A 25475-nucleotide genomic window follows, 5' to 3' on the forward strand; every position below is an offset into this window, starting at 1 on the left:
CGATGAAGCATACAAGTGATAAGATGGTTTGGCAGTAGATATCGGTAGAAATCCGTCGACCACTTGGGATTGCAGAAGGTTTGTATTGCATCCGACGTCGACTCGGATATCGCTATATTGGCAATTACCAAAAACCTATGGATATTGATGGTGAAAAAATTTCTGTTAAGAAAGACCCCTGTCCACGCTAAGTCTAGATGATATAGTCAACGTTGTAAGGTAAGATGACAGCTTTTGCAATAATCTCGTTGCCCCGAAAATTGTAACGAGATCTAGCATTATTTACGGTACTGCAAACCAAACCTGTATTTCGGCTTCGGCGTCTTTGAAATTAGGCAGTTCTTCCTGCAGCGTTCAAAACTGACAGTTTCACTAGTGTCCACGAAACCCATAAAAATTTTCTCAAGTTGGTAAAAAAAAAGTACACAGACAATCTCCTTGCACGCTTACGAAGCATCTCTTTGATGAGGAACTCGTATATCACTGTACAAGGCTACGTCTTGTCGGTTCCAGCTCATCTAGATCTACATTTACACCTGTACTCTGTAAATAAATATTAAGTGGAAGAGAGCACTTCCCATTGTATCAGTTATTAGAGCTTCTTCCCGTCCATTCGCTTATGGTGCGCGGAAGAATGCTTAAACGCCTCTTTGCACTGCAGTTAGCCGGCCGCTGTGGCCTAGCTGTTCTATGTGCTTCAGTCCGGAACCGCACTGCTGCTACGGTCGCAGGTTCGAATCCTGCCTCGGGCATGGATGTGTGTGATGTCCTTAGGTTAGTTAGGTTTAAGTAGTTCTAAGTCTAGCGGACATACAACCTCAGATGTTATGTCCCATAGTGCTTAGAGTCATTTGAACCATTTGAACCACTGCAGTTAGTCTAATCTTGTTTCCTCGATCCTGCAGGAGTGATACGTAGAGGGCTGTACTACATTCGTTGCTTCGTCACTTAAGGCTTATTTTTGAAGCTTTGTAGTGAGGCTTTCACAGGCTAATTTATGTCCGTATGCAAGTGTCTCTCAGTTCATTTCTTTCAACACCTCAGTAACACTCCCCTGCAGATCAAACATTCTTCTGACCATTCCTGCTGCCGTTTCTGTGTACGTTGAATATCCCCAGCTAGTCCTGTCTGGAACAGATTGCACATATTTAGGCAGTATTCGAGGATGGGTCCCACAAAAGTCTTGTACGCAATCACCTATGTAGACTGGTTATATTTCTCTAGTATTCCACCAATGAGCTGAAATCTGCGATCTGATTTATTTAAAAATGAGCCTGTGTGATCGTTCCATTTTATACCCCTAGAAAGTGTTACAAGCAATATTCGTATCAACTGGCTGATTCCCATTATGAATCACTGATGTTGTTAGTCATAGGTTACTACATTTTTCGTTTTGTTACGTGGACAGTTTTACGTTCCTGAAAATTTAAAGCAAGTTATCAATCTTTGCACCACTTAAAAATCTTATTAAGATGTGAACAGATTTTTGCAAACAGTATTTCATTTTCGTAAACCGGATCGTCTGTGAGAAGTCTGGGGCTACTATTAATATTTTGTATAAGGTGTTTCATATACAACATGAACAACAAGGGTCCCAACACACTTCCCTTGGGCAAACCGAAATTACGTCTACGTCTGTCGATAACTCTCCATCTAAGATGACATACTACGTCCTCCACCAATAAACCTTCAATTCAGGAGCGAACTACGCTTGATACCACGTAAGGCGGTGCATTCGATAATACACGTGGCTGTGGTACAGAAGCAAACGGGGACATCACACTTAAACCGAAGGGCAGAAAATTGGACACGTCTGTCTCATATGGGTTCGGTACATCGTGGCAGATTCCCACTCGTTAGCGCAGAGTTTGCGGTAAACCATTGCCAACATCGTTTGTAACGCATTAGGCTGTTTACACAGTTCGCTGGTCGTTACCCGCAGATCTGTGCGGATGATCTTATCGAAGTCACGTTTACTGTGAGCGGCCGCAGCCAAGCATGGACTCCAGAAACGAGGCTTGGCTTGTTATAGGCTCTTCAAGTGTTTGGCATGCGACAGCTGGCGCACTGTACTGCCTCGCCACCAATACACCATTGGAAGTCTGGCATTGTCAGCTCCCACCATGTTGCCACTTACTCTGAACTAAGCATTGTGAGTGTCACTTCCCAATAAGACAACTTTCCCGGACGTAAAAAATTCATCGATTAAAAAGAAACTCCAGCCATAACTAAAACTAAGAATGGTTACAGAAACCACAGAGATCACCCAGCCAACCCCCGATTCTTTATTAAATCCAGCTCCCATGCATAAAACAGCTTCCAGCGGTTGATTACTTTACAGTTGAATTTCTGTCAAATCTTTGCCTTTAAGGAAGAAAGTGAGAAAAAGTTTAAGAAGGGTTTGAAATTATGCTTCAAGATAGTTAGAAGTCGCTAAGTGGTGTCATTATGAAACACTTGATGAATATAAACAGGACAACTTGCGCTCAATTTTGAGCAAAAGCTAGTCTGTTACGAATCTAAATGTTCAGTACGTCATATTTACTGAATCACGTATCGTTCAGTGAAATAACTTAGGTATTTTCAGTGGTATAGGTGGATTTAGTTTGAAAAACTCTGTTACGAATAAAGTCAGCAGTAAAGAAGTAATAAATTAAAAAACGTCATACCTGATGCTGCTGTTTTCCTACATGAACAGCGATAACGCAGTAAGCTATAAACTTTTTTCCTTTCATCTTTTTTTGAGGGGTTTCAGCGAAAAATAGTTTCGCGAAGGTTTTAAATTATGTGTAAGGTTTGTTGGAAGTCGACAAGTGCTCTCATTCTTAATTACTGGATGAAGTAAGTCGGGGTTTTTGCGTGTCGTCAGTTACACTAATTCAAGACGAAAACACAACTTCTAACTTCAGTATTTGTCTAATTGTGTTAAACTTTTGACATGAGATTATACCTCTTAAAGAGTAGATTACGACAGAACTTTAAGTATAACCAGCAGTAAATAAACCATAAGCTGATGCAAAAGCGAAGCAGTAACCGCACCATCATATAAAGTTGTGCTCAGATTGTTTACGAGTGTACAGCCGTGTTAATGCGATGGTGCAGATGCTGGTTCGCGTTTGCAAGATATTTTATCTGGCAATATAAGCTCAGCCATTACGTTCCCATAGAAATCGCGATGATGGCTTAGTGGAATGCCGAAGCCGATTGCCTTTGGAATAAATCAGAGATGAAAATAACGATGTTGGTTTACGTGGTTTATTTATTTTTGGCTGTTTATATATGATGGCTGTCACCCTATCGTCCCTCCTAGCAAGGGTGGATGAAGTGTAATTTTAAATTATGAAATTCGAACAATAATTATGAGAAATATTGAAAATCTTTTTTTCATGCAACTCCGCTGCAACTGGTACCGGGTTCCTGGTTCCAGCAGAGCGCGTTTAAGAACCAAAGATAGTCTTATAATATGGTATGTGAATTTCAGAATTTTTATGTGGTTTTTGCCGAATACAGAGATTTTAAACTTCATATATGCTAGGACTTCGGTATTAATGAAACTGAAAAAAACTATATTTCTAAGATTCATTGACGAACAAGGTGTTTTTGATAATAAACCCGAAAAACAGCATTTCATGACTTAATTACTTTTCGAGACGTGACGTAATAAGTTTGAAACTATTCCCTAGAGGGCAAAAATTAACCGGTTTCAAAAAAATTAACGTAGCTTCGGCCCTATATAGAATTAAGAACAAATTTTTGACATGCCTAGACATGATAAGAAATCTAAATGAATGTCAGATTTTTTTACATAATTTTTGTGACAGGTAGACTTTCTAAAGAGACTTTCTATCTCGCATTGTGATGGATGTAGACAGCACGTCGCAACTTAGGATCATTACATCGAAGCGAACGCAACCGAATGTGCAACAGCGGGCGAGATTTCCGTCTGGTGTAAACGTTAGGCGCTTGTTACCAAATGGCATTTAGGTTGTGCGCGGTTCGCAATCGCAGCTGCTCGTTCGTATTCCGATGGTTGTCGATTTTTCAGCTAACCATCCAAGGAAGTTCATGTAGCCCCCGCTTTGGCGCTAAAGAGTACAGAACTCTTTCGTCAGTTACGTTGACTACTTTTATTATTGTTGACATCAGTTATGGAGGGGTAGGTCTACCATTTTTTTTTCTTGAAAATACGGGACATATGAAAAGGCTGTGATCAACTGATCAATAATTTTTTAAATATTGTGTTAACAGAACCTTAGGATGACGGAAACATGATACTGAATAAATGCACTTTGCAGTAGATCAGTGGTTATTAATACACAAAGTGAAGTGCTCTTACAGATCCTTCGTTACGACAATTTTTGTGTATTTTTCGCCTGAGCAAATTTGCTCACTTAACTGCTTGTGGGAACATCGAAAGCTTCGAGAGGTCGAAACCTCTTTGACGTCCCAGGAAGAAGATCTCTGAGGGAAGAAAAAGCAGAGACTAATAGTACGTTCTTTAGATTAGATTAGATTTACTTTCATTCCAATTGATCCATAGTGAGGAGGTCCTCCAGGATGTGGAACATGTCAGAAAAACAACAATACATGACAGATATTTAAACTAAAACAAATAAGCTAATGTACCATTCCACAGGTCCCAAGTGGAATGATCGTCATTTTTTAATGAACACTAAGAGTCATTTTACAAATACTATTGCACTGAATTTAAAATAAAAAAGTTTTTTTTATTTATTTATAAGGTAAGAAACATGTAATACAACTACTGTAATACTTATTTACAATGAACACATTACTGCACTGAAATGGTGCAGAAGTTAGATTATACTTGCACACACACACACACACACAAATTTTCAGTGAACACATTACTGCACTGAAATTGTGCAGAAGATATGTTGTACTTATATACAAATCAGTTGGTTTTCCTCAGAAATTCATCAATGGAGTAGAAGGAGTTGGCCACCAATAAATCCTTTAGGCTTCTCTTAAACTGAATTTCATTGGTTGTTAAGCTTTTTATGGCTGCTGGCAAGTTATTGAAAATGTGTGTTCCTGAATAATGCACACCTTTTTGTACAAGACTAAGTGACTTTAAATCCTTGTGAAGATTATTCTTATTTCTAGTATTGATTCCATGAATTGAGCTATTGGTTTGAAAAAGTGATATATTTTTAATGACAAATTTCATTAAGGAATAAATATATTGGGAAGCTGTAGTTAGTATCCCTAGTTCCCTAAACAGGCTTCTGCAGGATGTTCTTGAGTTCACACCACATATAATTCTTACTGCACGTTTTTGTGCCCGGAAAACTTTAGCTTGGCTTGATGAATTACCCCAGAAAATAATCCCATATGACATTATGGAATGAAAGTAAGCATAGTATGCCAGCTTTTTCATTTTTATATCCCCTATGTCTGACAAAATTCGCATTGCAAACAGAGATTTGTTAAGACGCTTCAGCAGTTCTGTGGTGTGCTCCTCCCAGTTGAATTTATTATCAAGCTGTAATCCCAAGAATTTAACACCGTCCACTTCTTCTATCTTCTTGTCATCATATGTTAGACATATACTCTTGGGACACCCCTTACAAGTTCTGAACTGCATGTAGTGTGTTTTTTCAAAGTTTAGTGACAAAGAATTGGCTAGGAACCAGTGATTAATGTCTACAAATATTTTATTGGCTGATCTTTCTAAGACTACACTTGATTTGCTATTTATTGCAATGTTTGTATCATCAGCAAACAAAACAAACTTGGCATCTGGTAATGTTACTGATGAAAGGTCATTGATATACACAAGAAAAAGTAAGGGCCCCAAAATGGAACCTTGTGGGACCCCACATGTAATTAGTTCCCAGTTGGATGATGCCTGATAGCTTGATACATGTCTCTTTCCTAATAACACCCTTTGTTTCCTGCCAGAGATATAAGATTTGAACCATTTTGCAGCATTTCCTGTTACACTATAATATTCTAGTTTACTTAAAAGGATATTGTGATTTACACAGTCAAATGCCTTTGACAGATCACAAAATATACCAGTTGCCTGCAATTTTTTGTCTAATGAATTAAGTACATTTTCACTGTAAGTGTAGATAGCCTTCTCAATATCAGAACCTTTTAGAAATCCAAACTGTGACTTTGACAGTATGTTATTTGAGATAAGATGGTTATAAAGACGACTGTACATTACTTTTTCGAAAATTTTTGAGAATGCTGGCAACAGTGAAATTGGACGGAAATTTGATGCTATTTCTTTATCTCCCTTCTTAAACAGTGGCTTAACTTCAGCATATTTCAGCCATTCGGGAAATATTCCACTGATAAACGACTGGTTACACAGATAGCTTAATATGTTACTTAGCTCAGAATCACATTCTTTAATTAACTTTGTTGATATTTCATCATACCCACTAGATGTTTTTGATTTTAAAGATTTTATGATGGACATTATTTCTGTTGGGGTAGTGAGGGTCAAATTCATATTATGGAAGTTACTTGAAATGTCTGGTCTAAGGTAATCCATAGCAGCATCTACCGAACCTGACAACCCCATCTTTTCAGTAACAGTTATAAAATGTTTGTTAAAAAGTTCTGCAACACTATACACATCTGTCACCAATGCATCATTTACTCTTAATGCTATTTGTTCCTCTTCATGTCTGGTTCTACCGGTCTCCTCCTTCACTATATCCCATATTGTCTTTATTTTGTTATCTGATATGACTATCTTTTCCTTGTAATATATTTGCTTTGACATCCGTATTACAGTCTTTAATATTTTGCAGTATTTCTTATAATGTGCTATAGCATCAACATTGGAAATGTTTCGGATTGACAGATACAGTTTTCTTTTTGTTTTACAAGATACCCCTATTCCTCGAGTAATCCATGGCTTCTTTGTAGACTTTGCTCTAACCTTGGTAAGTTTTGGGGGAAAGCAGTGTTCAAATAAGGTAAGCACTTTATTAGCAAAAATGTTATATTTTTCATTCATGCCATGAGCACTGTAAACATCAGTCCAGTGAATGTCTCTGAGGAGTGTCCTAAAATAATCAATTTTTGGCTTACTGATTACCCTCTTGAGCTCAGATTTAACAGATTTTATATCTTGTTCAGTATTAACATTTAACAGAAGGAACTGCATGTCATGGTCTGAGAGGCCATTGACTATTGGTTTTGTAATATAATTTTGTTCATTTGACTTTTCTATAAAGATATTATCAATGGCTGTTTGTGAGCAAGTGGTTATCCTAGTGGGGAACTTTACTGTGGGAATTAAGTTGAATGATAGTGTTACTAACTCAAATAGGTTCTTATTGGGAGAGTCTTTAAGGAAATCTACATTGAAATCACCAGCAACCACTATTTCTTTGTTTTTGGTTGTTAAATGGGCCAGTACAGCTTCAAGGTGGTTTACAAACAGATTAAAGTTACCTGCAGGTGCTCGATATACACTTAATATTATGAAAGATTTTTTGTGAAATTCTAATTCTGTTGCACATGCTTCCATATGCTGTTCTAGGCAAAATTTATGAATGTCTATGTTCTTAAATTTATGACAGTTCCTGATGAATGTGGCAACTCCTCCTTTCTCCATTTCTGATCTACAATAGTGAGATGCTAACCTAAACCCTGTAACACTTAAAAGTTCTATACCAGTGGTCACATGATGTTCAGAGAGGCAGATTATGTCAGCTGGGTTTGAAGACTCTAATTCATCTATGCAGATAGTTAATTCATTAATTTTATTTCTCAGTCCTCGAATATTTTGATGCAATAAAGATAGCTGACATTTCACATTGACTGACTTAAAATTGGATGGAGTTAAAATATCTGCTGACAGTTGAAAATTCTTAACCAATGGCTGTTTATGTTGATGTAATAAGCTGGAATTATGTTTTTTGATTTCTTTCTCAAACTGAAGGTTTGTCTCAGTTCTAACCTCTCTTAAAATTTGTTTTCTTTCTTTCTTGACGGTAACGGTGCCGAAGCTAAGCACATTCAGTTTATGCGATAAAAAGATTCATGCATAATCGTGTAGAGCATCATTTAGTAGTGGTTCTAGTATGCCTTAGTACCCTACTTCCAAATACATATTGCATAACAATCTATCATACAAGCCCGCAGATGAAATGATTACACACTGGCAATTGTGCTACCTAAAACATCTGCTTTAACACATGACCAATAATGAATCTTTTTTTTTCAAAACAAACGCTCATTTCCCACATTCGACACTGGGATGCATAGAGCAAGTTCCAACAATAACAGTCAGAACTATTACTTTTATGCATTTTCCTTTAACATTTTAAATGTTCCAAACAATCTAATGTATCATGCACTTCTTCCTTGAAATCGTATCAGTAATTTAATTTTTAAAATACAATTTTTTGACAATACAATATTCATCAAACAGTTCTGTGCTATCAATTTCTACACTGCATACTTCCTTTATCAGTGGTGTACCTGATTGTATATCATTCCATCATAGCTCTCTTTTCAAAGGTGTCCAACAAATTGAATTATAAACTGTAAACTGTCTTCCCCATAAAATCAAGTATTCAACTGCTACATTATTTAAAGCATAAACAAAGGAATAAAACCTACCTTGATCATCAACATACAATCATCCATATGTTTACAGTAATATGCTGCATGCACCTACTTATTTTTGACTGTCACTAATAATGCGATTATTTTAGTCTTCTGAAGCAGGACACTGGGTGCCTGAAACTGGTAAAGAAATAAATATTCTTTTGTGCAACTGGTTGCGGTTTTTTTCAACAAATACTTTTGTAGTTGCTGAAGACAGCTCACGAAATTATTTCCTTTACTGTTTTTTATCTAAGTTCATAACAGCATACTGTAACGCAAAATAAACAGTCTGCTTTTCGATTTCTCGAATGCTTGTTTCAAAGAGAATGGTCTGACTATGAGCAATCCACAGCCGTAATTCAGAGTTCTTATTCCTGGAAACTAATTGCAAAGGTAAAGAACAACCTGATACAGAGGAATAAACTGATTTAAAAAAAAGATATGAATTCAAAATTCTTTCAAGAGGACGAAGTAATGCCAAAGATCTTGTACGACGCAGTTGGCCATAACTGACACAGAAGCACATAACTCTTTCGATCTTTCCTCCCTTCAAGTATAAATATGAAAATACTTGTAAATTTCATAAATGATTTTCTTTTACCAATTGGCGGCTTCTCAGCGGCAGTTTCCACACTGTTGTTAATTATATGTACCATGCAGTCCACGCTTATAACATAATTGCTACCAAGGTTTGCTTGTAATTTAGCAAAAATATAGTCTCTGTCACTTTTGCTTGCTCTATCAAACATACATTTCATATTATCAGCAGATAAACAGAAATGACGTCTTATTTGAGATATTAGGTTAAAAGTTTTGTATTCAATAGTAATGAATTGAGATATTTTTTTTATTCACCTGCTTTCTGAAATAAAATAATTAATCAATACTAGACGAAACTTTGTTGATTTGTGACTACTGGTAGGAGCGGAAAAACTTACAAGTTTACATGGTCCAGATCTTCGTTAAGAAGTTGTTTGTACCGAGGAACTAATACATTATTAACGATGGCTTCAGCTTTGTTTTATTTACAACTAAACACGACTTGACACTTTTTTAATGGCATTTGTGATGCAATCCATGGTACAGTATGCAGATGTTCCCTCAGCTGCAGCCACTGTAGCCTCTTCATTTCCTGGAATTTCACAAATTATAGTTTTACTATTTTTTTCCATTCTGTACTGATACAAATTAAAGCTCATAACTGTAGTACGTGTAGTTCTTTCTATACAGAGCGACTTTAATGGAATATTTCCTAGCAATTATGGTTAAGTATCAGGTCAACCATCAACAGTAAAACTATATCTTCCTTTATTATAATTAATACAAAAGCTCTGTGATCCTGAACATTAAGGATTTTATTTCATTATAGCCGTTTAATAAAACAAATTATACCACCAATGTTTTACATTTTAAGTACATGTTTCATAGAAACAACATAAGCAGAATTTCTCACTATGTATAAACGAACTTACCCATTATTTTTTGTGAACAACTAACTGATTTTAAAAGTTGTTGCAACAGCAAACAGAAAAAGCAAGCTTAAATTAACTTTATTTATCGAGTTGAAAAATATCAGATTTCCCACCATGTGCAATCGCAAATGTGGCATTGCAAATTTTACAATGAACTTCATAACTAAGTTTTGTCGCTTCGAGGAAAGGACATTTTTCCTTTAAGTTGGAAGAAAAACTACATTACCATTTAGACATAATAGATTAGATCACACAAATAACAATACACCATGTCAACCGCCAACACTGTACTAGGGAATCTTCGTTTGTCTTCATTGTTCACAGAATGCGCCAAATAATGACAACAATAAGTGAGATAAGTGTCGATCCAGCATTTCTCAAAACATGATATGGCAAAAATTTCGGTTTTTAATTTAGGAAAACGGTGTCAAAAAACTGTTCGCCTCCCAGCAAAAATTCTGGAGAGGCGTGACACAAAAGCAAAAAAAGGGGACTGTCCCGTTTTTTTTACGAAACTAATGATAGGCTTATGAAGTGGTCTGAAAAAAAATGTTATTTGTTACAGATACGAGAATACCAGTAAATCCCCATTCTTTAACGAATCGAACTCTCATTTATTAAACGACTTCAAACATCTGATTCTCTTAAAAATGAGTTTATGTGCTAAATATTGGACATTAAGCACGTACGCGCACCTAACATAGCAACAACCAATGAGAGCACGAGTTCAGTCACACCTTCTGTTCCATGCGCAGTTGTCATATTATCGCCTTGCTACCTCAGCTGGTGGTTATTAGCTGTAGGTGTAGGAAACATGTAACAGTCCTCAGCAGATAGGAGGCCTAGGTCAGCTGCAAAGTCTAAAAGTCTAATAGAATAAAGAAAGTTCTGTTGCTTGGTAGTCCGCTGTTGCAGAAGTGTTGGGCAGTCAGTACCAGGTCACCAGCATTATAAAGCCTGGTGCAGAATTGGCTCACGTGACTGACAACATAGAGGACTTATGTAGGAATTTTACGAAAGAGGACCAAGTAGTGATTGTGGGTAGAGCAGGGAATAGTCTTGATAGGGACGGGGAATATGATGTAAGTGTTGACCTGGTTGCATTTCGTGCAACTGTTTCAGCGTCATGATCGGCCTCATCTTACTGTGGCTGTTAGGTGCGTTAACCTGGGGCTGGAGAAGGCGCTGATGACAGGGGGCATAGGTCGCATTTCCGTGGTGCCAGTTGAGTCTATCAGTAGATCGAGTTTCACTAGGCATAGCCTGCACTTCAATAGGTATGGGAAGGGGAGGCTGGCAAAGCTTATAGGTGACAGTGTAGTGAGGGTGGTGGGATCACTCATGGAAAAATTCGTCTAGTAGTTGGTTTGGAGCTACACCTTTTCTAGATAGAAGTCAGCTGATAGGTCTACCTGCTTTAAGGAAGTCCCTCTAACTACGGGCTCACCTTCAGAGGACGTCATGTTTTCAAGTACAGAAGGAATTCACATATTAAATCAAAATATAAGAGGTATCAGAGATAAAGTTACTGAACTGCTTATAGATGTTGACTCTGAAATTATTGGTATATCGGAGCACCACTTAAATAATTTGACAATTCAAAGGTTTCCTTTACCAGGATACAGATTAGCTGGCTGTTTTTCGAGGAGTTCCTTACGGGGTGGAGGTGTGGCCATGTACATAAAATACTGTATCCGTTTGCGTCCACAGATGTATCATGGCACTGCACTGAACAGATATTTAAATGTTGTGCAGGGGCAGTTGAATTTAGTGAAACTAAATTTCTAATTCTTGTTGTTTATAGGTCCCCTAGTTCCAACTTCAGAGCATTTCTGCTCAAGCTAGAGAGGGTTCTTGGTTCACTTTATATGAAGTACCAGAAATTAGTTATGTGTGGTTACTTCAATATTAATTTTGTATATGATGGTGCAAGAAAAAGGATGTTGGTAGATTTCCTAAATCCATATGATCTGATACAGACTGTGTTTTCTTACAACTATGGTGCAGGGGAACAGTAACACAGCCATTGATAACATTTTTATTTATTCTTCATCACTAGATGAGGATTCTGTTCGTAAAAGGATGAATGGCCTTTCAGACCATGATGCACAAATATTAACACTAAAAGTCTTTTGTACTCAAATAAATGTCACATATAATTACAAACTATGTACATAGGTTAATACAACAGCAATAGAGAGTCTTTTAAACCTCGTCAAGGAACAAGAGCATCAGGATGTTTATAGTGCTGATAACATAGATGATAAATATAATGCTTTCCTTGACACATTTCTCATGCTGCTTGAGAATTGTTTTCCATCAGAATGTTCTAAACGGGGTACTAGCATTAAGCTAAGTAGTGGCATAAGGATTTAATGTAAAGCAAACCTTTAATTATATCAAAATTTTAGAAGTAGTCACAATCAAGCCACAGTAGCACATTACAAATAATACTGTAAGTTGCTTAAAAATGTTATTAGGAAGGCAAATATTATGTGGTGTGGAAATAGAATAGCTAATTCACAGGATAAAATTAAAACCATATAATGAATTGTGAAGGAAGTGTCTGGTCAGCAGCACAAGGTTGACGATATTGGTCAGCAGCACAAGGTCGACGATTTAAAGTCAGTTCATAGTAAAAATATTTCTGTTACTGATCAATCAGAAATATGTGCAGTTTTAACAATCATTTTCTGATCATTGCTGGTGGATTAAATAAAAATTTAGTTTATACAGGGAATCACATAACTCTCTTGGCAAATGCCTTTCCGAGATTTATGTCTGAAATACCCCTCTGTGATGCAGACAAGGGGGAGATTGAGTCAATAATTAAATCACTGAAGACTAAGGACTCTCACGGAGTACCTAGTAGAATATTAATGTGCTGCACATGTTAGCCCTGTATTTAGCCATATTTGTAATTTTTCCTTTAGGAATGGTCATTTTCCTGAACGATTAAAGTACTCAGTATTTTATAAAAAGGGAGAAAGACAATGTAAACAATTTTAGACCCATTTCTATGGCATCAGTGTTTGCTAAAGTTACTGAAAGGGCTGTGTATGTAAGGATAATTCATCATTTTATGTCACACGATTTGCTATCAGATGTACAGTTTGGCTTTAGAAGTCGTTTGACAACTGAAAATGCTATATTCTCTTATCTTTGTGATGTACTGGATGGGTTAAACAAAAGGTTTCGAACGCTAGGCGTATTTTTTGTTTTAACTAAGGCGTTTGATTGTGTTGATAACAAAATATTGCTCCAGAAGCTGGACTGTAACAGAGTACTGAGAGTAGCTCACAGTTTGTTCACCTCTTACTTTAGCAACAGACAGCCAAATCTCATTATTCACAGTACTGAAAATGGCTGTGATGTGGGGTCTGAGTAGGGTATGGTAAAGTGGGGTGTGTTGCAGGGATCAATGTTGGGGCCACTCCTGCTCCTTATTTATATTAATGATACGCTCTCTAGTATTACGGTTAACTCTAAAATATTTTTGTTTGCTGATGACAGTACCTTGGTAGTAAAGGATGTTGTGTGCAACATTGATTCGGTTTCAAATAGTGCAGTTCATGACATAAGTTCATGGCTTGTAAAACATAAACTAACGCTAAGTCACAGTAAGACACGGCTTTTTTCAGTTTCTAACACACAGTTCAACAAAACATGACGTTTTAATTTCACAGAATGGGCATATGATTAGTGAAACTGAACAGTTCAAATTTCTAGGTGTTCAGATAGATAGTAAACTGTCTTGGAAAGCCCACATTCACGATCTTCTTCAAAGACTTAATGCTGCAATTTTATTGTTCGAATGGTATCTGAAGTGAGTAATCGTTCGACACGAAAATTAGTCTACTTTGCTTATTTTCATTCGCTTATGTCGTATGGTATTATATTTTGGAGTAACTCTTCCCATTCTGAAAGGATATTTTTGACTCGGAAACGGGCGGTTCGGGCAATAAGTGGAGTAAGTTCACGAACCTCTTGTCGAACCCTGTTCACAAATCTGGGTATTATGATATATTCCTTACTGTAATATCTTGCTAACAATATTAGCTTATTCCCAAGAACAAGCAGCTTTCACTCAGTTAATACTTGGCAGAAATCCAACCATCATTTGGATTGGACTTCCTTAACTCTTGTGCAGAAAGGTGTGCAGTATACTGCTGCATCCATTTCCAATAAGCTACCACTAGAGTTCAAAATGTTATCAGTAATCCACGCGCTTTCAAATCGAAACTGAAGAGGTTCCTCATGGGTCACTTCTTCTATTCTGTTGAGGAGTTCCTCGAAAAATTAAGCTGATTCTCGTTATATTGTCGATTGCGTTTACCTAAACTTATGAATTGACTTTTTTCGGGTTCATAAAGATTTTATTTTTATCTGTTATTTCTTTTATGTTGTAATTTCAGGTACTGACATGTTCCATTACCTTGGAGATTTCCTCCGCAATTTGGTCCTACAGAACTTGATGTGTAAATAAATAAAAAACGCATAGGACAGTTGCGATCTGTAGTATAGTTGTCGTGATTTGTTCGTGCACGGTTTGTTGCTTTGTGCGGTATGTTTCTTTTATGAAATTCGTGAAACTAACTGTGGCATTGCTGAGGAAAACAATAATACTACTAATGTCTTGCGAAGTGAGCTCAACATGCACATTAACAGGGATCATAATGCAGTAAATTGAGAACTCTTTGACTTCTTGCATAAGTTAAGACATCCATTACTAATTATACTGGCCCATGTTGGGCGCCAAAATGTGATGAACCCTTAAAACCTCTGTGATATCACATAGCCTGCAGATTGTCAATGAGACCGCCCCAACCTGGGAGCCAACAATTAAGTGAAATCAAACAGAAAAAAGGTTATGAGATTAAGGGATGGTAAGTGGATGGAACAGATTAATTAGAGGATTTAAATATGAGTTTTCGCTTTTATTACAGTACATTTTCTACATAAAATCACAAATTTCAAGACCGGTTTGATTGGGTGTGGATTGACTCATTTATTAAGGGGAAGAAGGGGTGAATGACTAATATCGCTATTAAAAAACTTCCTGGGAGATTAAAACTATGTGCCCGACCGAGACTCGAACTCGGGACCTTTGCCTTTCGCGGGCAAGTGCTCTACCACCTGAGCTACCGAAGCACGACTGACGCCCGGCCATCACAGCTTTACTTCTGCCAGTATCTCGTCTCCTTTGCCCGCGAAAGGCAAAGGTCCCGAGTTCGAGTCTCGGTCGGGCACATAGTTTTAATCTGCCAGGAAGTTTCATATCAGCGTACACTCCGCTGCAGAGTGAAAATCTCATTCTGGAATATCGCTATTCGTCATAGTCTTTTGCCGTATTGTGATCTCGTCTGTAGACTCTGGGTCATAACGACGCATCGTCTCGGAGCTGGCGAGTCAGCCACCCTCTTCGGTGTCCCAAAGTTTTAGGGTGAGGCCCAGGAACTGTCTCCGCGTTGTAGGCTATGTTTTCGTAGCTGATGCACCGTTATCACTGAGTGGGACGAGGATGTTAGGCAAGGAAATTGCTGCGCTCCGTTGAGTGCTTCATTCCCAAGCACTGGGCCGTAAGGATTCGTCCAGTTAACATGGAAGTGGCCAGGAATAAGTCACAATGTGACGATGAACATTGGGATGGGAGTAAGGATCAGTTTCAAAGTCAGCAAACGGGGTAGGAGATGAATATAAGAGAGACTGTGTCTTGTTGCTTCCACGCTGTCTCACCGACTTTCCTCTCCTCTCTTCTTCTCCTCACTCTGCTAAGCTCACCGACTCCTCGAATTTTTCCTCCTCTTTGCGGACTAAATTTGCAATGTTGCCCAGTGACTGATCGCCGTTTCATGACCACGCCTCCCAGTGCAGGGTGGAACTTATCTGTCTTGCGTGGACTGCCGTCTGACCCGAGAAAAGGCGTCTTTCTTATGTTTTCGCTGTCAAGACTGTTCCAGCGTTGGTCGCACATCGTTCCGATGATTTCCGCGTTGCTTAGTTACTACGAAAGCATTCACAAACACTTCTTTGTGACAGCTATCTCTGCATGAGGCCTGGACAAATGTCTGTGCTTCGTCGAAGAATCTGTTGGCGTTCATAATTTATGATCAGCCTCCTTACTCTCCAGAAAATATTCTTTTTTTTTTTAAGTGAGCTGACTTCTTCTGTAGTTCTTTAGTTTCCTACGCCTCCCTGTGTGAATTCTTGGTGCTTTGTGAGTACGCTCCATCCCAATATCATCAGAGTCCATAAGTTATTGGCACATGTCACGCTTTTTAAGGCAGGCGAAAATGGGTGCTGCCAACCAAACATTTCATTCACCTACAGGTGTGCATTCCTGTCACTTTTCTGTCTACACTGTATCTTAGTGCCTGCAGGGCTCCACCGTCATCTGCACGTTTCGCATTGTCCACCAGGGTCTTCGCAAGGTGCCCGTTATTCTTAAGCGAGGCGAGAGCATCCGTCAGGCTATCCCTTGTGTGTTTGCAGAATGCTTCTCTGGCGCTCTCTGTATGAGGTCTGGCTTTTCCCTCATCCTGGGCAACTGGTGCTGTGAGTCGGCGAAAGTGACCCCCAGCGGAGGTATCACCATACGAACGTAGTCAGTGTGGAACAGCATAGCTCCTGCTACTGGGGCCACACTGCGCCGCTTACTTATAACGGCGAACTGACAACATCCCCTCCTTCCATACTCAACTGTCAGTCACTTTATTATTTTGACCCAGGTGTAGATGGGTATGTATGTGCTTCGCAAATCCGAGTGATCCGCAGCAGAAATGCCAAAGGAAAAGAAATGTAAATGGTTGAAAATTAAACTGCTATAATTTGATTGGTAGAAGAAAAAAAAGGGTTCTACTGGGACGTAACAGAAACGATTAATTCATTAACTGCTTGCATTAGGCGGGAATGGAGTCAATAAATACAAGCTTCATAACTGTTACGAGGTATGACCACAAAGTAAGTTCCGTTTGCTTATATAAAACAAACGTGTACAGATATAAAAAATATTATTGTACAAAAATCTTCAACTGTTAAACTACTTTTCTACATAGCTTCCGAAATTTTGTAGGTACTTGTCATAGCGTGGCACAAGTTTTTGTATGCCTTCTTCATAGAAGGTTGCCACCTGTGTATTCAGCCATGTGGTAACATGTTCTTTCAGCTCGTCATCATCGTTGAAGTGTTGACCACCAAGGACAGATTTTAGGTGTAAGAAGAGATCAAAGTTGCTAGGAGCGAGGTCCGGGCTGTACAGAGGATGATCAAACGCGTCCCAGTGAAATTGCCGTAAGAGTTGTTTGGTCACATTTGCCGTATGAGGTGGGGCATTATCGTGGAAAAAAACAACACCTTTTGACAGTAATCCTCGGCGCTTGTTCTGTATTGCGCGGCGCAATTACTTAATGGTCTCGCAGTAACCATGTGCATTGATTGTTTGGCCTCGTGGTAAGAAATCAATCGGCAATATGCATTTTCTGTCCCAAAAAACGGTGCACGTGACTTTTCGAGGTGTCAAGATTTGCTTAGGTTTAACCTTCGTTGGGGATGAAGTGTGCCTCCATTCCATTCATTGCCTTCATCATTGTAGTCAAAACTGAAGAGCACTGCCCATCCATTGTTTTTTGTATTGTTCAGTAAGAATTTTGGGTACCCAACATGAGCAAAGTTTTCGGAATTTCAGTTTTTCAGTAACAATTTCATGAATTTGTGATCGTGAGATTTGTGGAACTTCCATAGCAAGGGCACTAAGTGTAAACTTATGGTTGTGCTTAATCTTCTATTCAATTGTGCGAACCAGTTCATCAGTAACCACAGACGGGCGTCCACATTGTCCTTCATCGTGCACTTGATCTCGTCCTTCATTGAACAGTCTGACCCATCTTCTAACCATTGAATCACTCATAGCATTTTGTCCGTAAACCTCGCAGACTTGCCAATGAATTTCCTTTGGTTTAACTTTCTTTGCATTTAGAAAACGAATCACGGATCTGATTTCACAGGCGGCGGCATTTTCAATTACGGCTGACATTATAAAGAAGCACTACAAAGCACACGTCGGCAGCAGCGATCTGAAAATGGCGTACATGTCTTCTCCTTGAGTCAGAGTAACTGCCGCGCATGCTCGGAACTGCGATCGTAGCGCTGCAGCGGGTAGAAATAGAAAAGGAATTTACTTTGTGAACGACCCTCGTTTTACTAAAAAGAAAGAGAACAGTGCAAGTAAACAGGTGCAAACATGTATCTATTATGCTAATTAAAATATACAAAAAAACTTCAACATTTTCGTTGCTTACGTTCACGGTATCTGTAATAATATGGCTGATGTTTTTTATGATAAATAAACATAGTTTACCTGGGATAATACTGTCAGTCCTCTAACAGAGTACGAGGGGCAGTCAAATGAATACTTCATACCCACTTTAATGGGACCATGGAATTGTTCCATCCAAAAATAATCACCACATATGTTGAGATATTTATCCCACTGGGATACGAGAAGTTCAGCTCCTTTTTCGTAGAAAGCGGTCCACCGCTGACGGATCCACAATGGCATCCACTCTTATACTGCAACCAGTTGCTGGCCTTACATAATTTTGTAGGTTCCGGGCAGTTGCACTGCACCGGCGGAGAGGAGAGGTAACTGTATATCAGTCGTCTCTGGTCGATGTTTTCCGTTTCCTCCCTTGCTCCGGCTTTCTTGTGTATGTACTAGTTTCACGATATTGTTTCCGAACCCTCCAGACAACCGAGGCTTTGTAGACACTGCACAAACAGTTTAACCTTCCTGCTGTAACGTCAGTGCCCGAACAATTTCTGTCTCATATGTCACATGGTTACTGATGAAACATGCGCAAAAAGTATACACATGCACTCCTTAGTTACTTTTAATATATGTCAGAGTGAGACGTTGCTCGTTAATTCCCTCATATTTATTTATTTATTTATTTATTTGTCCATATAAATCTCTTTTTAAGTACATATATTGTACACAGGATATTGGACAGAAAACATTTTTTGGCTATTGGATTTTCAAATATCAAACATAAATTTTATAAATTTTTATGACAAATTGGATCTAAAAAAGTTAATAATTACAAATTTTTGAAATACTGTATATTTATAACTTATTTCTACAATTAAAGATACAAATTACATTTTTTCTTGCATAAGATACTGTGAGACTGAATAGTAGCAGTTTTTCAGAAGGTAGGATGTCACAGACTTTTTAAAGCTTTGTAGTTCAGTAAGAGATTTTATATGTCTTGGTAATCTGTTGTAAAGTTTTGTTCCTGCATGATATACACCTTTTTGGCATAATGTGGTGTTACAATGATTGACGTGTATGTCACTGTCTGACCTGGTACTGTAATCATGGACACTTTTGTTTTGAGGAAAAAGGTTTTCTTTTCTCAGTATGCTTTTTTTGACATGCGTGACTATTTCCAGTATATAAATGCAGGGAAGGGGTAGGATCTTTAGATCTTTAAAGAAAGGTTTGCATGATTTTCTGCTACTCACTTGTTTCATTATTCTTATAATTGCCTTTTGTTTCCTGAAAACTGTTATGGCCTGATGTACATTTCCCCAGAAAATGATACCGTACTTCAGTATTGAATGTACACGAGCAAAGTATACAGCCCTAACTGTTTCTGCACTAGTACTGTTGCAGAGAATTCTTACCACATAGCTCATTTTTGCTAGTTTTGAATTTAGGGCTGTGATATGAGTGTTCCATTTAAGATTTTCCTGGATATGAATCCCAAGAAATTTAGTTTCATTGACAGAACTAATGTTTTGGTTATCTATACATATTACAGGTTGTGCCGGATTTTTATTTTGATCAGTGTGGAAATTCATTAGTACAGTTTTTTGGGGATTAACTATTAGCCTGTTTCTGGTAAACCATTCAGACACTCCTTTTGTAATATCTTTTGCAGATGCAGTAAAATTTTCGTCATTATTCCCTTCAATCAATAGACTGGTGTCATCTGCAAACAGTACTGGTTCAGAATCCCTAACGTGTGATGGAAAATCATTAATGTAGACCAAAAAAAGAAAAGGACCTAAAATGGAGCCCTGTGGAACACCATGAGTTAGTCCACATGGTTCTGAAACGTGTACCTGGAGTTCATTTCCTTCTGTGTACTTAATTTCAGTTACCTGAGAACGATATTCCAAATATGATTTGATCCACTGATTTGGCACACCTCTTACACCATACCATTCGAGCTTCCTCAGGAGTATAGAATGATCAATCACATCAAAAGCTTTTGTTAGGTCCAAGAATAAACCTGAGATATTTCTGTGGTTGTCCACTGCATTTACGACATGGTTTATCAGATTGAAAGTGGCAGTTTCAATTGATCTCTGTGGTCTGAAGCCATGTTGACACCCAGAAATAATATTATTCTTGTCGAAGAATGTAATTAGCTTTGAAAGGAACACTTTTTCAATAATTTTCGAAAACCCTGACACTAGAGACACAGGCCTATAGTTACCCCTACATTGATGATCACCTTTTTTATATAGGGGTATTACTTTTGCCATTTTCAGTTGCTGAGGGAAGACACCACATGATAAGGATGAATTGCATATGTCCAATAAAGGTGAAAGTATTTGTCTTGCTGTTATTTTTATAATATAATCTGGAATATCATCAATACCAGTTGAGTACTTACTCTTCAGTGAATTAATGGTATTTAGGAGCTCTGTTGGGCTTACTGGACTGAGGAACATGGATATATTATTTATTTCAATAGATGAAAGTTCTTTCCATGTTGTATTAGGTGAATTTCCAAATTTTTCCTTCACTAATTTCCCAGCAACAGTTGCATAGTAAGAGATGAAACTATTTGCAACTTCCCTAGGGTCAGTGACATTCTTGCCATCATGTGATATCACAATATTTTTGTGAGTTGTCTTCTTCCCAGTAAGATCCTGCACAGCTTTCCACATGGACTTAGTTTTATTGGATGACTTCATAATATATTTGTCATTTTCCTTAATTTTTGCCTCCTTTATGATGCGTTTCAAAACTAGCTTGTATTTTTTGAAATAATTAATAAATTCTGGACTGCTGTTAGTTTTTGACTGCAGAAAAAGTTCCCGCTTCCTTTTACAAGATACTCTGATGCCTGATGTAATCCAGTTTCTGAATCTATCTGTGCTCTTGGAAATAACTTTCCTTTGTGGAAAAGCTATGTCAAAGTTATGCTTGAATATGTTCAAAAAATGTTCCATCTTTTCGTTAGTATTAGAGGTATCATATACTTCTCTCCAAGATTGTTCACTGATTAGGTACTGGAAGCATTCAATATTTTTCCCACTATAAATCCTTTTATGGATAACATTTTCTATACTGGTCGAAGTGTGATTTACAGGTATGGTCAGTAATTGTGAAAGGTGGTCACTATAGCCGGTATCAAAGTTTTCTGATGTACACTTGTCCATGTTTACACATACCTGATCAAGGAGAGTGACACTAGTTTTAGTTACATGTGTTGGAGAGCTAACAGTAAGACAAAGATTGTAGGCTTTTATAATATTTAAAAACGTTTCCCTGTGAGGGCTATGGCTCAGAAAGTCAATATTAAAATCACCACATAGTACCACTGTTTTCCCAGTTGTCTTAAGTTTGCCTAAAGCAAGGTCCAATTTTTTGAAAAAAACACTTATGTTGCTAACAGGAGATCTATACACACATAAAATAATAGTGTTTTCAGACATTAACTCTACAGCTGAGATTTCAAAGTCTCTTTCACAACCAAGTTTGCAAACAGATACTCTTATAATCTACATTTTCTTTTACATATATACAAGTTCCCCCATGTTTTGATTCCCTTCTACAAAAGCAGTTTGCAAGGTTAAAATGTAATATTTTTAAGTACTGAAAATACTCATTTTGTAACCAATGCTCACAAAAACATAACACTGAAACATCTTTCCATTCACTATTGAGGAGTATATTTATTTCATCAACTTTGTTTGTTAATGACTGTACATTCTGGTGTACAATCTTCAGTCTATATTTGCAATTTAATTCTGCATCACATTTATTTGTGTTACAGTCTACTTCCCTAAAAAATGCCTTTCACCCTTTTTATAAGACATTGCATCTTTCTTTATGACCCATTTGTCCAAAGTACTTTGGACTGCTTCTATATTAGGCCTATTGTGATTCCAATTTACTAGACGACAGATTTCTTCAACCAAAAATTGTTTCCCAATGTGATTTAAATGAAGGCCATGGCTGGTGTGCATGGACCTGTCTAACGTGCTTACATTTATTAAGTTCACGTACAGAAACTTTTTGCATACAGTATCTATCTCTTTGTTTACTCTTTCTATTAACTTATTTACACATGACCAAGGAGGAAGGTCGTATCTGTGTGGTTGATTTACAACAGCTACATTTGTGTTGCTTAATTTGGGTAGCACACTTTCAAGAACAGTGATGAGTTCACTACCTTTATCTCTGGCAACATCATTCGCACCTGCAAAAATTACGACACAGTCTTTTGGGTTAAGGTTTTCACACGATTTTACCACTGTTTTTGTCACTTCTGCAATGCCTGCTCCTGGTTTGACAAAGGCTTGGACACTTGCGTTAGTTTGTGTATCTGCTACCTTTTCTGCTATCTGACGTCCATGATTATCGGCAAAAATCAACACTTTTTGTTCTTTTTTGCGCACTTGAGGCCAGTCGACTGATTTTTTAATCACATTTCTTTGTTTAGGATGCAACATGCGCGAAAAATTTACAGTGCACGGCTGTTGTTGTTTGTAATTATTATCTGGACTCATATGTTCCTGATTGACATTGTTTGTGGAATCACGTTTGTCATTATAACTATCTGATGCACTTACATTATTATTTCCAAGTTTTGTACTGGTTTCCACAGTAGTTCTTCCTTTGATTACATCACTCGAAGCTGATATTTCTTCCAGGTTCAGACCATGCTCTGTTTGTTGAGTTTTACAGCCAAGATGTTGCAGCTGTTTCTCCAATAAGGATACTGTCCTTTTAAGTTTACTGATTTCACTGTTTTTTGCAGTTAAAACGAGACGAAAATCATCGCAATGTTTACATGTCGATGTCACTGAATTTGCATTTGCTACGGTTTTTTCACTAGATTTTGATCTTGTAATGATTTCGTTTGCGTTTTTTGCTTTAACTTCGCAGCAGTAACATTTTCCAGGTCGAACAACGATACTTTTTTTGCACTGAATACATAAAGACTCATTCTTTTTTACGTTTTTCGCGGAACTCGATTTTCGTGAACCTTTTTTCACCGCCATCTTTACAATTCATTTGAAACATAAGCTGCGATGTTTGCAAAAACAGACATAATGTATTATGGGATAACAGCAATCAGTGATTTTATAATGTTACTTAAAATCCGTCTTGATTGCAATTTTTTTTTTTTATTCGTATGACCGGTTTCGGTTCATTCAGAACCATCTTCAGATCTGATATATCTGAAATATCAGAACTGAAGATGGTTCTGAATGAACCGAAACCGGTCATATGAATAATAAAAAAAAATTGCAATCAAGACGGATTTTAAGTAACAATAAGCTGCGATATTGTTGCAAATAAAACAGTGACCCGTATATACAATAAGTTTCCTTTAATTTACGTCTATGGTCACAAACTTTCTGTTAACAGATTACCGGTTTCGGTCTATCTGTATCTCTGACCTTGTCTTGTGTTGGGGTCGAAATCTTCAACTTCATAAGTAACATCAGGCAACTGTCTTACAACCTTATAAGGTCCAAAGTAGCGCCTGAGGAGCTTCTCAAAGAGACCAACCTTTTAAACAGGAGTGAAGAGCCAGACGAGGTCACTGGTCTGGTGGACAACAGGGCGGTGGCTGGCGTCATACCTTCAGAGAGCGTTTTCTTGAGCCTGCAGCGTGCAGAGTCGAGCTAACTGCTGAGCTTCCTCAGCTCTTGTTAACACCTGGCCGATGTAGTCGTCGTCTACGTCATCAAGATGTAACGGAAACACAGTGTCCACCGTCGTAGTCGCCTCACGCCCATCCACCAGGAAAAATGGCGTAAATCCTGTGATGTCTTGTTTGGTGGTGTTGTAGGCAAACGTTACGAAAGGTAGCACCTCATCCCTGTTGCTCTGCTCGACATTGACGAACATTAATAGCATGTCGGCTAAGGTCTTATTAAGGCATTCAGTAAGCTTGTTAGTTTGCGGATGGTAGGCAGTTGTCATGTGGTGAGTAACATTGCACTGATGGTTTATCTCTGCCACAAGATTCGATTTAAAAACCTTCCCTCGATCTGTAATTAACGACCTTGGGACATCGTGTTTTAATACAATGTCTTCCACGATGAATTTGGCTACCTCTGGTGCTTCGGCTGTTTTCACGGCTTTTGTAATGGCATATGTGTCAGATAATCAGTGCAAACAATAATTCATCTATTGCCACTAGCAGACGTTGGAAATCGTCCGAGGAGGTCAATTCTAACACGCTGGAAAGGTGTTTCGGCTGATGGAATTGGTATGAGTCGGCAAGGTGGTTTCTGAGGAACTGCCTTTCTCCTCTGGCACTCTCAGCAGTGCGACACATAGTGACAGACACTCTTAAATAAACCTGGCCAGAACAATCTCTTGCGGATTCTTTCGTATGTCTTAATAACTCCTAAATGTCGGGCCTCAGGTTTGTCATAGAATTTCTGTAGAACATCTAAGCACATGTGTTTAGGAATCACTGGTAGCCACCTCTTTCCAAATGGTTCAAAGTTTTTTTTTTTTTTAAGTAATACATTAACTACCTTAAATTGTCGCTTCACGTCCTCTGACTGATTTAAGGCAAGCAGAATTTGAGATATCTTGGCGTCCTTCTTCTGCTCAGCAGAGAGATCCTGGAGTGCAGTGAGACAGTCAATATCTTCATCAAAGTCTTAATGGTATTTCACAGGGTTTCTTGAGAGGCAGTTGGCATCTTGGTGATTTCTTCCACTTTTGTACACTTTGGTAATGTCATACTCTTGAAGACGTAGTGCCCACCTGGCGAGTCGTCCTGTTCGACCCCCCCCCCCCTCCCTCCCAAATGACCTATTAATTGAGTCTTTTTCCTGCCAATTTCCAGGTGAGGAAAGAGTAGGGGAGGGCTGGAGGTTTTCCCAGAGAGGGAGGGATTAATTGATTGACTGAGTTAATTAATTATTAAATCAAATTGATATCAAAAATGTGCTTTTATTGGTGAGTGGAGTTCCCAGTGGCATGGGGGAGGGGAGAGGAGGAGGAGGGGAGGGACAGGGATGATTTGGTAAACCACTTAACCAAACAATAGGACAAGGACCTGTCAATCGAAAGGACGGATCCCCAGGGACTCTTAGCAGAACAATAGGTTAGGGACCTGTCAATCAGATGAGAAC

At 38.2% G+C, this 25475-nt stretch overlaps 1 protein-coding gene across 1 annotated transcript in view; it reads right to left on the reverse strand.

The window, feature by feature from the left end:
- Positions 1-9599: 9599 nt before the first annotated feature.
- Positions 9600-25475, reverse strand: part of LOC124712049 (D-arabinitol dehydrogenase 1-like) — a 95301-nt gene continuing 79425 nt past the window's right edge. The window contains exon 8 of the mRNA XM_047242341.1: positions 9600-9733. The gene's annotated coding sequence lies outside the window, so the exon portion shown is untranslated. The remainder of the gene's footprint in view (positions 9734-25475) is intronic.

The sequence above is a fragment of the Schistocerca piceifrons genome, chromosome 8 (genome assembly GCF_021461385.2).
Source record: "Schistocerca piceifrons isolate TAMUIC-IGC-003096 chromosome 8, iqSchPice1.1, whole genome shotgun sequence".
NCBI classification, from domain to species: domain Eukaryota; kingdom Metazoa; phylum Arthropoda; class Insecta; order Orthoptera; family Acrididae; genus Schistocerca; species Schistocerca piceifrons.